The sequence below is a fragment of the Euphorbia lathyris genome, chromosome 5 (assembly GCF_963576675.1).
Source record: "Euphorbia lathyris chromosome 5, ddEupLath1.1, whole genome shotgun sequence".
In the NCBI taxonomy this organism is placed as follows: Eukaryota; Viridiplantae; Streptophyta; class Magnoliopsida; order Malpighiales; family Euphorbiaceae; genus Euphorbia; species Euphorbia lathyris.
Genome location: NC_088914.1, coordinates 21,111,653 through 21,124,743, shown reverse-complemented (window position 1 = coordinate 21,124,743; position 13,091 = coordinate 21,111,653). Strand labels below are relative to the sequence as shown.

The 13,091-nt window shown below is 34.8% G+C and overlaps 1 non-coding gene across 1 annotated transcript; it reads right to left on the bottom strand.

The window, feature by feature from the left end:
* Positions 1-1,547: 1,547 nt before the first annotated feature.
* Positions 1,548-1,654, bottom strand: LOC136231485 (small nucleolar RNA R71). Its single transcript, XR_010689864.1, has one exon. It is a non-coding gene; the product is annotated as a small nucleolar RNA R71 (small nucleolar RNA).
* Between the last annotated feature and the right edge of the window lie 11,437 nt (positions 1,655-13,091).

Below are 13,091 nucleotides of genomic sequence, written 5' to 3'. Positions count from 1 at the left end.
CACTTCTGTAAAAAGCAATATGATGTACACACATTGTTTATTCAATAATAACAAACACAGTAGCGTTTAGATTTGTTCATATTAGTTTACATTTTGGTAGTAGACAGACTAGTCTCTATTCCGAAGATTCAGCGAGAAGATTGAGTAGAGAATCCGCCCCTGAGCCTGACAAACTCTAACGAAACCCAAGGAAAGGATTGACAACCCGTTCACTTGCACGCCGTTGAATGTTTTCATGCTCCTTGTTCTCTGTAAACTTGTATCAATTTATATTTCATCTAATAAAGTCCGTTCTATTCGATAGATTTTCATGCAGCACTTTGGTAAAGGATCCGAAGTGGATTGCCGGTGTTTTCATTAAAACGTAGTTTAATTCAAAATCTTTACAAGGAAACTTTGTTGAACACTTAGACAAATTATTATCTCGGTAGAGTTTTAATTTGGTTAAGGTAGCGATCTAACCCGACCGTAGGAGGATTGACTACAGTTCAAAGCCTAAAAATTAGAGGTTCCGTCATTTATTTCATCGTTATAATTTATACAAAGTTTAAAGTTGTTTTCTTTGCTTAATGCAAACGAATACATTTGTTTACTTTTCTAAAGAACTAAACAATCCTGTTTTGTAAATTCATTCCTAAATCAGAAGTATTTTCTAACATCTTTATACTCTAATCTAATTCTCATTCTAGCAATTTCAAAACCAAATCCGATTTAACGATTTTCCATATTATAAATCTTAAAAGTATATTTAACCAATTCAAAATAAGTTTTTGTTAAAAAACTTTCCCTGTGGGATCGATATCTTTTATTACTACAAGCGTATACCGTGCACTTGCGGAAATCGCTTAACAAGTTTTTGGCGCCGTTGCCGGGGAACGCCAAAATTTTTGACAAAAATTTAGATTTTGTGTATTTTATTTCGAATCTAGGTTTATTTATACTTATTCAAACTTTTATATTTTATTTATTTCAAATTACTAACATATTTATTTTTTCAAATTCTGTTTTGAAGGTAGTTTCGGTTCGTGCGAAATTTCAAGTTCATGCGCAGTTCTCGAAGTTCAGGCATTCCACCAAAACCGCTAGACCCAGAAATTGAAAAGACTCTTAAAAAGAACAAGAAAAACAAAAACAAAAACAAGACTCCAATAAAAACTAGAATTACTGAGCCAGAAGTTATGGCTATGCTTATGGATTATGCTAAGCCAGGAGTGGCCGGTGTAACAAACAGTATAGTTAGACCCCAAATAAATGCAAATCAATTTGAGATTAAGCCAACATTGCTTAATATGTTACAAAATAACGTAACATTTTACGGGTTACCTAACGAAAATCCTAACACCCATTTGACAAATTTCTTAGAAATTTGTGACACTTTTAAAATAACAGATGTGACTGCGGAAGCAATCAAACTTTGCATTTTTCCTTTTACTTTGAAGGATCGAGCCAAAGAATGGTTGACTTCTATGCCAGCCGCTACATTTGAAACTTGGGAGCAATTAGCCCAAGCATTTTTATCAAAAAAATTTCCTTTAGCAAAAACCGCAAGAGTCATTAAAGAGTTAACATCTTTTTCTCAAAATGATAATGAAACTCTTTATGAGGCTTGGGAACGTTTTAAAGAACTTCAACGTTTATGCCCACACCACCAATTGCCCGCTGAACTTTTAATGCAAACATTTTATAATGGACTAAATCCTACAACTAGAGGTTCATTGGATGCTATGTCTGGAGGGTTATTCATGAAGAAAACATCGGCCCAAGCAAGAGAACTTTTGGAGGAAATGGCAATCAACAGCAGTATGTGGCCCGCGGAGCGTGGACACGTACCAATGGCGAAACCATCATCCTCAACTACATCGTCAGTTAAAGGTATAGTGAATCTTGATCTAGTTGCGATGTTGCAAGCCCAATTTTCTGCCTTATCGCACAAAATTGATAGGTTTATGGCACCGTGTGATCCTAATGGTCAGCAAATCCAAACGGATGTGGATTATGAAGTTATGAGCGAAATTGAACAGGTAAATTTTGTCCAAGGGCAAAATCAAACTAATAACCCTTATTCCAATACGTATAATCCTGGATGGAGAAATCATCCTAACTTTAACTGGAGAGATAATAATAATAATGCTAATGCTAATCAAAATCGTACCACTAATTATCAAAATCAATCAAGAGATAAGATTAGCACTTTGTCTTTTAAAATCGACAAATTTATTGATGCTATGAGCGGAAAAATAAGTAATCACGACGATGGTTTTAAACGGATCGAGAATAAATTCGATCAGCTTATTAAAAACCAATCATCTAGCATCCATAATTTGGAGGTTCAAATTGGACAACTCGCTAAATCAATTCCATCCCGCAAAGAGGGAAGTCTTCCCAGCCATACGGAAGAAAATCCGAAAGAGCATGTAAAGGCTATCACTCTTCGTTCAGGGAAAAATTACTTAGGTCCGGAAATGCCCGGAAATTCAACTTTACCAGGAACTGATTTACCAAAGTCCAAAGAAGATACATTAAATCAAAAAGATGCACAAATTGACTCTAGTACAAAAACTTTTGTACCCAAACCACCTTTTCCACACAAAGTCCGCAATAAGGACTATGACAAACAACTTTTAATATTTTTAGACAAACTTAAAAATTTGCATATTAATTTGATGTTTATGGATGCGATTACGCAAATTCCCAATTATGGTAAATTCCTCAAAGATTTAATTTCAAAGAAAATCAGTTTGGAAGGAATTTCATCCATTTCACTAACCGAAGATTGTAGTTCAATTGTGTCAAGTAATTTGCCCACCAAACTCAAAGATCCCGGATGTTTTACCATTCCGTGTAAATTGGGAGATATTGAATTCTCAAGTTGTCTTTGTGATTTAGGAGCAAGCATAAACTTGATGCCATTATCAATTTTTAATAAGTTAGGCTTAGAAGAAGATATCAAACGTACCAATATGGTTTTGCAATTAGCGGATCAAACCAATAAAAAACCATATGGTATAATTGAGGATGTTTTAGTTAAAGTTGATAAATTTATTTTTCCTACCGATTTCGTTATATTAGATTTTGCATATGACGTTAATTGTCCGCTAATCTTTGGTAGACCGTTCATGAACACGGGACGTGCTCTAGTTGATGTGTCGGAAGGGAAAGTAGTTTTACGAATAGGAGACGATAAGATCGAGTTTGATATGAACCAAGCGATGAAATATCCTATGGAGGATTTCGCTTGTATGAAACTTGATTTAGTTGAAGAATGTGTTAATGACATTATTCAAAAAGAAGAAATAATAGAACCTATAATGAGTGAGGAATTAGAAGATAAGGACCCAGAGCCTTTGATTCGAGAAGATGGACCAGTTCCGCCTTCAATTATAGTTCCACCTAAATTAGAACTTAAGGAATTACCAAGTCATTTGAGGTACGCTTTCTTAGGCGAAGGCGATTCTCTATCTATAATTATCTCTAACAAATTAACACAGGTTCAAGAAGAGAAATTGAAAGAAGTTGTTAGAAATAGGATAGAAAGTTTGGGTTGGCAAATTTCAGACTTAAAAGGTATTAATCCTAGTATTGTAATGCACAGGATTCACTTAGAAGAAGATAAGCCGCCTAAAGCGGATAGACAAAGACGCCTAAATCCGAATATGAAAGAAGTAGTAAAAAATGAGATTACTAAACTTCTTGACAATGGAATCATTTATCCTATTTCGGATAGTGAATGGGTTAGTCCAATCCATTGTGTACCTAAAAAGGGAGGCATAACAGTTGTAAGGAATGACGAGGGGAATTAATACCTACACGAACCACCACCGATTGGAGGGTTTGTATAGATTATAGGAACCTTAATAAAGCAACTAGGAAAGACCATTTTCCTCTTCCTTTCATTGATCAAATGATCGAAAGGATAGCTGGTCATGCTTTCTATTGTTTTCTAGACGGTTACTCCGGATTCTTTCAAATATATATTTACCCGGATGACCAAGATAAAACAACCTTCACATGTCCTTACGGAATATTTGCATATAGAAGGATGCCCTTTGGTCTATGTAACGCATCTGCAACATTTCAACGTTGTATGACTGCAATTTTTAATGGTTTCATTGAAGATATCATGGAAGTTTTTATGGATGATTTTTCAGTTTATGGAGATTCTTTCGATTCATGCCTACAAAACTTGGATAAAGTTTTGTCTAGGTGTGAAGAAACAAATTTAGTATTAAACTGGGAAAAATGTCATTTCATGGTTGATGAAGGAATTGTTTTAGGTCATAAAATATCTGAAAAAGGATTAGAAGTGGATAGAGCAAAAACTTCTGTAATAGAAAAATTACCCCCTCCAACTACTGTTAAGGGAGTAAGGTCATTTTTCGGACATGCAGGTTTTTACAGGAGATTTATTAAGAATTTCTCTGTAATTTCCAAACCACTTACTAATTTACTCATGAAAGATTCAACCTTTGATTTTAATGAAGATTGCGTTAAAGCTTTCGAAAAGTTGAAAACAGCTCTAGTCAGTGCACCTATTATTGCTAAACCCGATTGGGATTTACCTTTTGAAATTATGTGTGATGCAAGTGACTTAGCTGTCGGATGTGTTTTAGGTCAAAGGAAGGATAAGAAACTGCATGTCATTTATTATGCAAGTCACACACTGTCCGATGCACAATTAAATTACACTACGATCGAGAAGGAAATGTTAGCTGTAGTTTTTGCTTGTGATAAGTTTAGGTCATACCTGTTAGGTTAGAAAGTTATTATTTATACTGATCATGCAGCTTTAAGGTATTTATTTGCTAAAAAGGATGCTAAACCACGTCTAATTAGATGGGTTTTATTATTACAAGAATTTGATATAGAAATTAAAGACAAAAAGGGAGTCGAAAACCTTATCGCCGATCATCTATCAAGGCTCGAAGATGAAAACGGTCCTATAGGTGAAACTAACGGTATACGAGATGATTTCTCCGATGAATATCTCTATCAAATTGAAAGTGTCATGTCACCATGGTACGCAGATTTCGCAAACTATCTTGCAGCCAATATTGTTCCGGAAGGATTAACTTTCCAACAAAAGAAGAAATTCTTTTTTGACATTAAACAGTATTTTTGGGAAGATCCTTTCTTGTTCAGAACTTGTGGTGACATGATAATTAGGAGATGCGTTAATGAAAATGAATATGAATCCATAATGTCAGAATGCCATTCTAGCTCTTATGGAGGACATAATGGAGTTAGTAAGACAGTAGCTAGAATATTTGAATGTGGTTTCTTTTGGCCTACGATGTTTAAAGACGTCCGTTCATTTATTACTCGTTGTGATAAGTGCCAAAGAACAGGAAATTTAGGAAGGAAAGATGAGATGCCCCTCACAACCATGTTAGAAGTTGAAGTCTTCGACATGTGGGGAATAGATTTCATGGGACCTTTTCCTCCTTCTAATGGTAAAACTTACATATTAGTCGCCGTTGATTATGTTTCAAAGTGGGTTGAAGCAATTGCAACCCCGACAAACGATTCTAAAGTAGTTGTTAGTTTTCTTGATGATATATTTTGTAGATTTGGATGTCCTAGAGTCATCGTTAGTGATGGAGGTACCCATTTTATAAACCGAAGTTTTGATATACTTATGAAAAAATATGGAGTACGCCACCGCGTGTCAACGCCGTACCATCATCAGTCAAATGGTCAGGCGGCGATATCAAATAGAGAACTCAAATGGATTCTAGAGAAAACAGTTTCATCTTCAAGAAAAGATTGGTCTTGTAAACTCAATAATGCGTTATGGGCATACCGTACTGCATTTAAAACACCAATAGGAATGACTCCATACCGATTAGTGTATGGGAAAGCATGTCATTTACCAGTTGAATTAGAGCATAAAGCCTATTGGGCTATTAGGGAACTTAACTTTAATTTGCACCAAGCAGGTAAAAAACGTTTGCTCAATTTAAATGAGTTAGATGAGTTACGTCATCTATCTTACGAAAATGCGAAGATATATAAAGAAAAAGTGAAAAAATGGCACGATGCCAAGATTAAAGTCAAACACTTTAAAATTGGGGATAAGGTGCTGTTATTTAATTCACGACTTCGTTTATTTCCAGGTAAACTTAAGTCCAGACGGATAGGACCATATTTAGTCGTCAAAACATTCGATTATGGTTCTTTAGAACTTGAAGGACCTAACAGAGTTCGTTTCAAAGTTAATGGTAATCGATGCAAAATTTATTACGAAAATGTTTCGAATATAGGAATTGAGTTCGTAACAAAATTATCTGAAGTATAATTCATTTCGCTTTTCTAACACAGTTTATTTTGTTTTATTTTCTTTTAAATTTTTGTTCATTTCCATTTTTTTATTCTTAATTAATTAATTATTAAAAAATTTTGTTTTACACATGCCATTTTTATGATTATATGACTTTATATTATGATTTATATGCATAAAATATATTTATTTCATGATTTTACATTTGATTTTAGGTGATTAGTTCGAATTTGAAGTTTCAGGCGATTCTCTGCCGAGAATTTGGAATTCTCGGTCGAGAATTCTCCTTTTCAAAATTATCCAAATAGGTTAGGTTTTTTCTGAACTTACCGAGAATATTTAATTCTCGACCGAGAATCGAAAAATAGGTTTCGACGCCTGATTTCCGCAGGGAAATCAGCGTGTCGCGACCGAGAATTTGGAATTCTCGGTCGCGACACGCGCTGTTTATGCACCATCAGACCTGCATCATCTTCAACCTGTAGACAAACCCTTTCATAAACGAAAAATTAAGTTTCTTCAATTCAGAAAGGTATAATTTTATGCCTTTTCGCATCAAAAACAACACCTCGTTTCATCCTAAAATCTTATAAATAAGTCCTAGAGGATCATGGTTCTGTTACTTTCTTTTCATCTTTGTCAGATCAATTTTCTGATTTTCTTCAAAAACCATTTTTCACTAAGTTACAGACACATTGTTTCTTTAGTTCTTTACCATGCCTACTAAACACAAAACCTCAAAGAAAAATGCTGCTTCAAGCAACAAACGTCCAGACTTATCCAAACGATACGGTGCGCCCTTTCCTATTTTCAATCACGATGAAGGAAGGCGCTACTGGAGGCTTCGTTATACATTCTTTGTTGGAATGTTATATATGGATGACTTCTTGAATGATCAACTTGGAATAAGCGATGACATGAGTCGCTATTTGGAACGCTTAGGGTGGACAAAATTCGCCAAAATGCGATTTCCAATCATTGGCGATTGGATTCTGGAATTTTTCTGTACCGTTCGTTTCATTAACAAACGACGAGTCCGTCTTAGTTTTCGTCGAGATGGCGAAATCTTTACTTTTGGCTATCCAGAGTTGCAGGCCTGGTTTGGTTTTCCCCCGAGGGATACAATCAAACGTCATCCTGGCAAAGACATGACATCCACAGACATTTGGAGAATGCTTACTGGTTTTTGGCGTTTCAATCCTAGACTCGCCTACAATCATTCCTTTCACTCCAACTCCATGCTGTATTTACACAAATTCTTGTGTCACAGTTTGTTCGGTCGCACATTTAGTAGTGTGGTCCGTGACACCGATTTATATGTTCTTGGAGATATATTCCAAGGAAATACAGTTGATTCTTCAAAAATTCTGATGGAGGGTCTTGTCGCCGCTTCTCGATCCAAGGATAAAAAGATTGGATTCGGCAATATAATCTGTGGAATAATTCTCGGTACCAAGGGTACCATTGATGTTCCCTGGAGTGATGATGAATTCTTTCCGACGATAGACTATGCGTTTTTAGAGTTTGAAGGACTCGTAAAACGTGTCTTTCGTGCAGGCCCGCATTTTCTTTCTGCACCGGAACGTCAAGCTTTCGTGCGGTTAAAAATTGACCACTATAGGGCCACAGAAATCCCGCTTGATAGGGATGATTATATAGAATAGTTTAGTTTTTTTCAATTTTGTTTTGTAAATATTTTCTTATTTTGTTGTAATTCAATTGTTTATTTTTATATTTTTTGTACATATGTGATTAAATTAATAAATCTAATTTTCTATTCATCTTAGTTCATTTATTACTTTTCTGATAGTTCAATATATGAGTTATTTGACGATGATAATGATTAGAATAATCTAATATGATTTCATACACTTAATAATTATCCAACACATAATCCAACTTCATAAACTTAATTCATTGAGTTTAATACATTAAGCTTTTATTAAATTGATTCAATTCATGCATTTAATATGCATTTAATATGAACTTAATATGCACTTAATATGATTCTTTTAACTTGTATGCATAAATATGCATTAATGTTTCATTAATTCTTCATATACCATTTATTTCCCTCTAATTTCAATTAATAAGGATAAACCTTTGGTTTTCCTTGCAATTAATGCTATTTATTTTAGTTTTTAAGTGCAGGTTCAGTTTATATTACGTTCAGGACACAAATTACCAACAAAATTGCACAAATCAAGTCAAAAGGCACCAATTCAGCCATTTTTGACCAATTCTCTACCGAGAATTTAAAATTCACGGTAAGTCCAGCGAAACAAGGCCGAATTCAGAGCGATTTGTTATCTGAAATTCGCGTGCCGCGACCGCGGATCCGCATTCTCGGTCGCGACACGCGACCTTTATTTAATTCCGAATTTCTGCCCTATTTCAAGCCTCTTCCTATTCTTATTCTACCTATACATCTCCCTATTTCACCCTATATAAACCTACCCCTTACACAAACCTCACATCACCTCACTTTTTATCCAATCCCCTACTCTAAACTCTTCCCCATAAATCACTTTCCCTCTTCCCAATTATTCTTTACCCTCTCTTATCTCTTCTCAATTCATTACCTCATTTTACAACTTTCATTTCATCTTCATCCTTTTCTTTTCTCTCTTTTCTTCACTTCTTCTTCTTCTTTACAAACCCTAAACACCATTACCATGCCTAGACAAAAGCGTGTTGGTCAAAAACCTCCGGTTACGGAAGCTAATCGCCTTCGTATTCGTTGCGGAGCCTATTTTGATATTGAAACAAAGGAGGAAGCCGCTCGATTTCTTCACTTTTCCAATTCCAAGCGAGAGTTTATGGATATGCACTTCATTGACTTCGATTCGGTAAGAGCATTGAACTTCTCTACTAGAATTGAGGCTTTTATTGAGGCTTTGGGTTGGCAAGCATTCGTTTCTATGCGTTTTCCCCGTATTCATGAATACGTGGTGGAGTTTTTGGTCACTTTGACCATGAACAAGAAGAAGACATCAATTTCTTTTAGGAATAATGGTGTGACTTACACCATTGATTATGAAGCTATGGAAAATATGTTTGGTTTCCCTACTACTGATATTTTTATGATAAGCCTAAGGATTTTGATAATGACTCTATTTGGCAAACTCTTTCGGACCAAGACTATTTTAACTCCAAAAACACTTCAAGCAAGTTGATTAAGGACAATTGTGTGTTCTTCTTTCACAAATATTTGAGTTTTTCCTTGTTTGGTCGTGTTGAGAGTTCGAAGATTCAAGTTCGGGATTTGTTTGTTTTGGATTGTCTGTTTAAGGGTTTGAGGGTTGATAGCATCGGAATGCTATTTGACAATTTATTTCGTGCTTCGAGGGCTCATACCATTCAAGTCCCTCTCGGTAATTTTATCACGGCTATTGTTTTGGGAGCATGGGGTGAATTGGCCGATTATGACATGTCCGCCTACCAAGGTATGTTCCAATCTTGGACATTTCGGCACTTGAGCGGGCTCACTTATTGCTTACTTCGGTCCCTCCTGTTTTTATTACATATGCTTCCCGCATTGCCCATCTTCGTGGCACTATGGGTGGAGGAGCTTCAAGTTCTCAATTTGTAGGTACCGAAGGAGGAGGCGAGGCGGAAGGTGAGGAAGATGCACCGCCGGTTCAACCACAACCCCAAGCACCTCAAGAGGATGATCCGGTAGATTTGAGGAGGATTTTGGACCAAATCAATTCCAATAATCGCCAAATGAATTTAGGAATTGATGATTTGGTGGAGAACAATATGGTGATGAATGACAACCTCAATACTTTGAGGCGCGAGCATAGGTCTACTCGGCATCGGATGCTTTCATTTTTCCGTCGCCGAACTGTGGAGACTTCACCAACACCTCCGGATTCCCCGCCTAATGCTTAGGTTGGCTCTTTTATTTTTCTTGTTATCTTGTTCAGTTTGATACAATATTTCTTTTTCTTATGTTTCATACAATTTTTAATTTTATGTTGAATGCTTTTTATTTGCTACTATTCTATCTTTATTTCGTATGCTTTATTTAGTGCTTATTTTTCATGATATCTCGATTTTTGCACCAATGAGGACATGGTCCAATTTAAGTGTGAGAGGAGATATACATATATCATTTTAGTTTTTAGCACAAATACTAAATGCAACGAATAATTTTTATGCAAATGCAACATATTTGCAACACAATTTATTTAAACACTATTTTTATTAACTTAACATTTTCATATGTTTATAAATTAATCATAAGTTAATATGATTATTATTTTTAGGTCATCTTTACCAATAGAAATGATATTTCTATACGGGTAATATTTTTAAAATTTTTCACAAATCTCCGATACGATTTTAAGTAAAAATTGTCTCGAGTGAATGTATTTAAGTAAAAATTCTTTATTCAATCTCTATTTTATATCATGAAATTCATGAATCAATAAATCTTATTTTAAAATTTTCAAATTAGGTTTATAGGCATTAAATTGAACTAACAATTTTAGCTCGGTTTGATTTCGTCTTACATTAACACCAATTGAAGTTTTTAAGGAAACTTTAGCCATAATACATGTTGAATTTTAAGTCAATATAGGATGAATGTGCTATCTTTCTTTTTCCCAAGTTACAATTTCAATTTTATATTTCATATTAATTAATCAATTAGTTGAATTCTTAACTTTCGGCCACGATTGAGACCAACCTTATCACAATCGAGGTATGAAAGGGAAGAAAATTAAGTACCGTTTACTTTTGGCCACGGTTGCGACCACCCTTATCACAATCGAGGTATGGAAGGAACGTTTAAGCAAAAAAATAAGCGTGTTTAAGTTTAAAGTAACGATTGCGTCCACCCATGGCATGGTCGGTAACTCTTAAGCAAACACTAAGCAATAAAATACGTATAAGGTTACGATCAAGACCACCCTTATCTCGGGCGTAACTAAGTAAATAAATTAATCCTAAGTACTTATTTAAATTTAATATATCTCATATATTAGTTTAGGTTTGGGAAAGGAAACTTTTGCGCTTTGAAATGCCTTGAGACGAAAGACTCAATAACATGCGTGCTTATATCGTCCCGAATACTTCAATTCAAAATTGAAAATACAAGACGAATGATATATCGCCTTTATACTAAGTTAGTTTGATGTTTTGCGTATAAATTTGCCATGCGAAGCTAGTCTTTTCGGCTTAACTAATTTAAAAACAAAATACAGAGATATATGTTTTATTTTCATAACAAGATTAGTTAAAGAATAAATTCAGTGAAATTTTGCTCGGGACTAGCAAAAGATTAAGTGTGGAGATTTGTTAAGCTCAAAATATACCTAAAATATCATCAATAATTACATCAATATTGCTACGAATTTGTGCTATTTATACATGTTTAGAATGCTTTTACTTTTGAATATGTTTCTTTCTTGCAAGGTACGTAAATATTTGGTAAAATCCAAATAGGAACGAAAAGAGCTTAAAAACAGAATAAAAACCCTACAAAAGGAGTCAAAAACGACGAAGATCAATTACACCAAAACGAGGACAAAGACGAGGTCAGAAACAGAAGAAATGTCACATTCTCGGTTGAGGAAACAGGATTCTCGGTAGAGAATTTTATGAAAGCCGCGATCGAGAATCTCAAATTCTCGGTCGCGACACGCGTTTTTCAACAGCTCCTTCCCTTCGTTCGAAGACCAAATAAATGCTCCCCCATTCTCGGCCGAGAATTGCCATTCTCGGTAAGTGCAGAAATTCCTCCAAGTACAATGAACACATGTTTAATTCAAAGAAACGCGTTCGTTCGGGTGGATAAAGACATCCCTTCACAACGGATACGATCCTTCACAACGGACACGACACTTCAACCACGACTCTTCAACATCTATAAATAAAGTATTGATTTGAGAGTTGAAAATAATGAGAGATATAGAAGAAAGAGATTAGTATAGAATAAGTGCAGAAATTCCGAGTCAAGTGATTCAGAATTTAGATTTCACTTCTGTAAAAAGCAATATGATGTACACACATTGTTTATTCAATAATAACAAACACAGTAGCGTTTAGATTTGTTCATATTAGTTTACATTTTGGTAGTAGATAGACCAGTCTCTATTCCGAAGATTCAGCGAGAAGATTGAGTAGAGAATCCGCCCCTAAGCCTGACAAACTCTAACGAAACCCAAGGAAAGGATTGACAACCCGTTCACTTGCACGCCGTTGAATGTTTTCATGCTCATTGTTCTTTGTAAACTTGTATCAATTTATATTTCATCTAATAAAGTCCATTCTATTCGATAGATTTTCATGCAGCACTTTGGTAAAGGATCCGAAGTGGATTGCCGGTGTTTTCATTAAAACGTAGTTTAATTCAAAATCTTTACAAGGAAACTTTGTTGAACACTTAGACAAATTATTATCTCGGTAGAGTTTTAATTTGGTTAAGGTAGCGATCTAACCCGACCGTAGGAGGATTAACTACAGTTCAAAGCCTAAAAATTAGAGGTTCCGTCATTTATTTCATCGTTATAATTTATACAAAGTTTAAAGTTGTTTTCTTTGCTTAATGCAAACGAATACATTTGTTAACTTTTCTAAAGAACTAAACAATCCTGTTTTGTAAATTCATTCCTAAATTAGAAGTATTTTCTAACATCTTTATACTCTAATCTAATTCTCATTCTAGCAATTTCAAAACCAAATCCGATTTAACGATTTTCCATATTATAAATCTTAAAAGTATATTTAACCAATTCAAAATAAGTTTTTGTTAAAAAACGTTCCCTGTGGGATCGATATCTTTTATTACTACAAGCGTATACCGTGC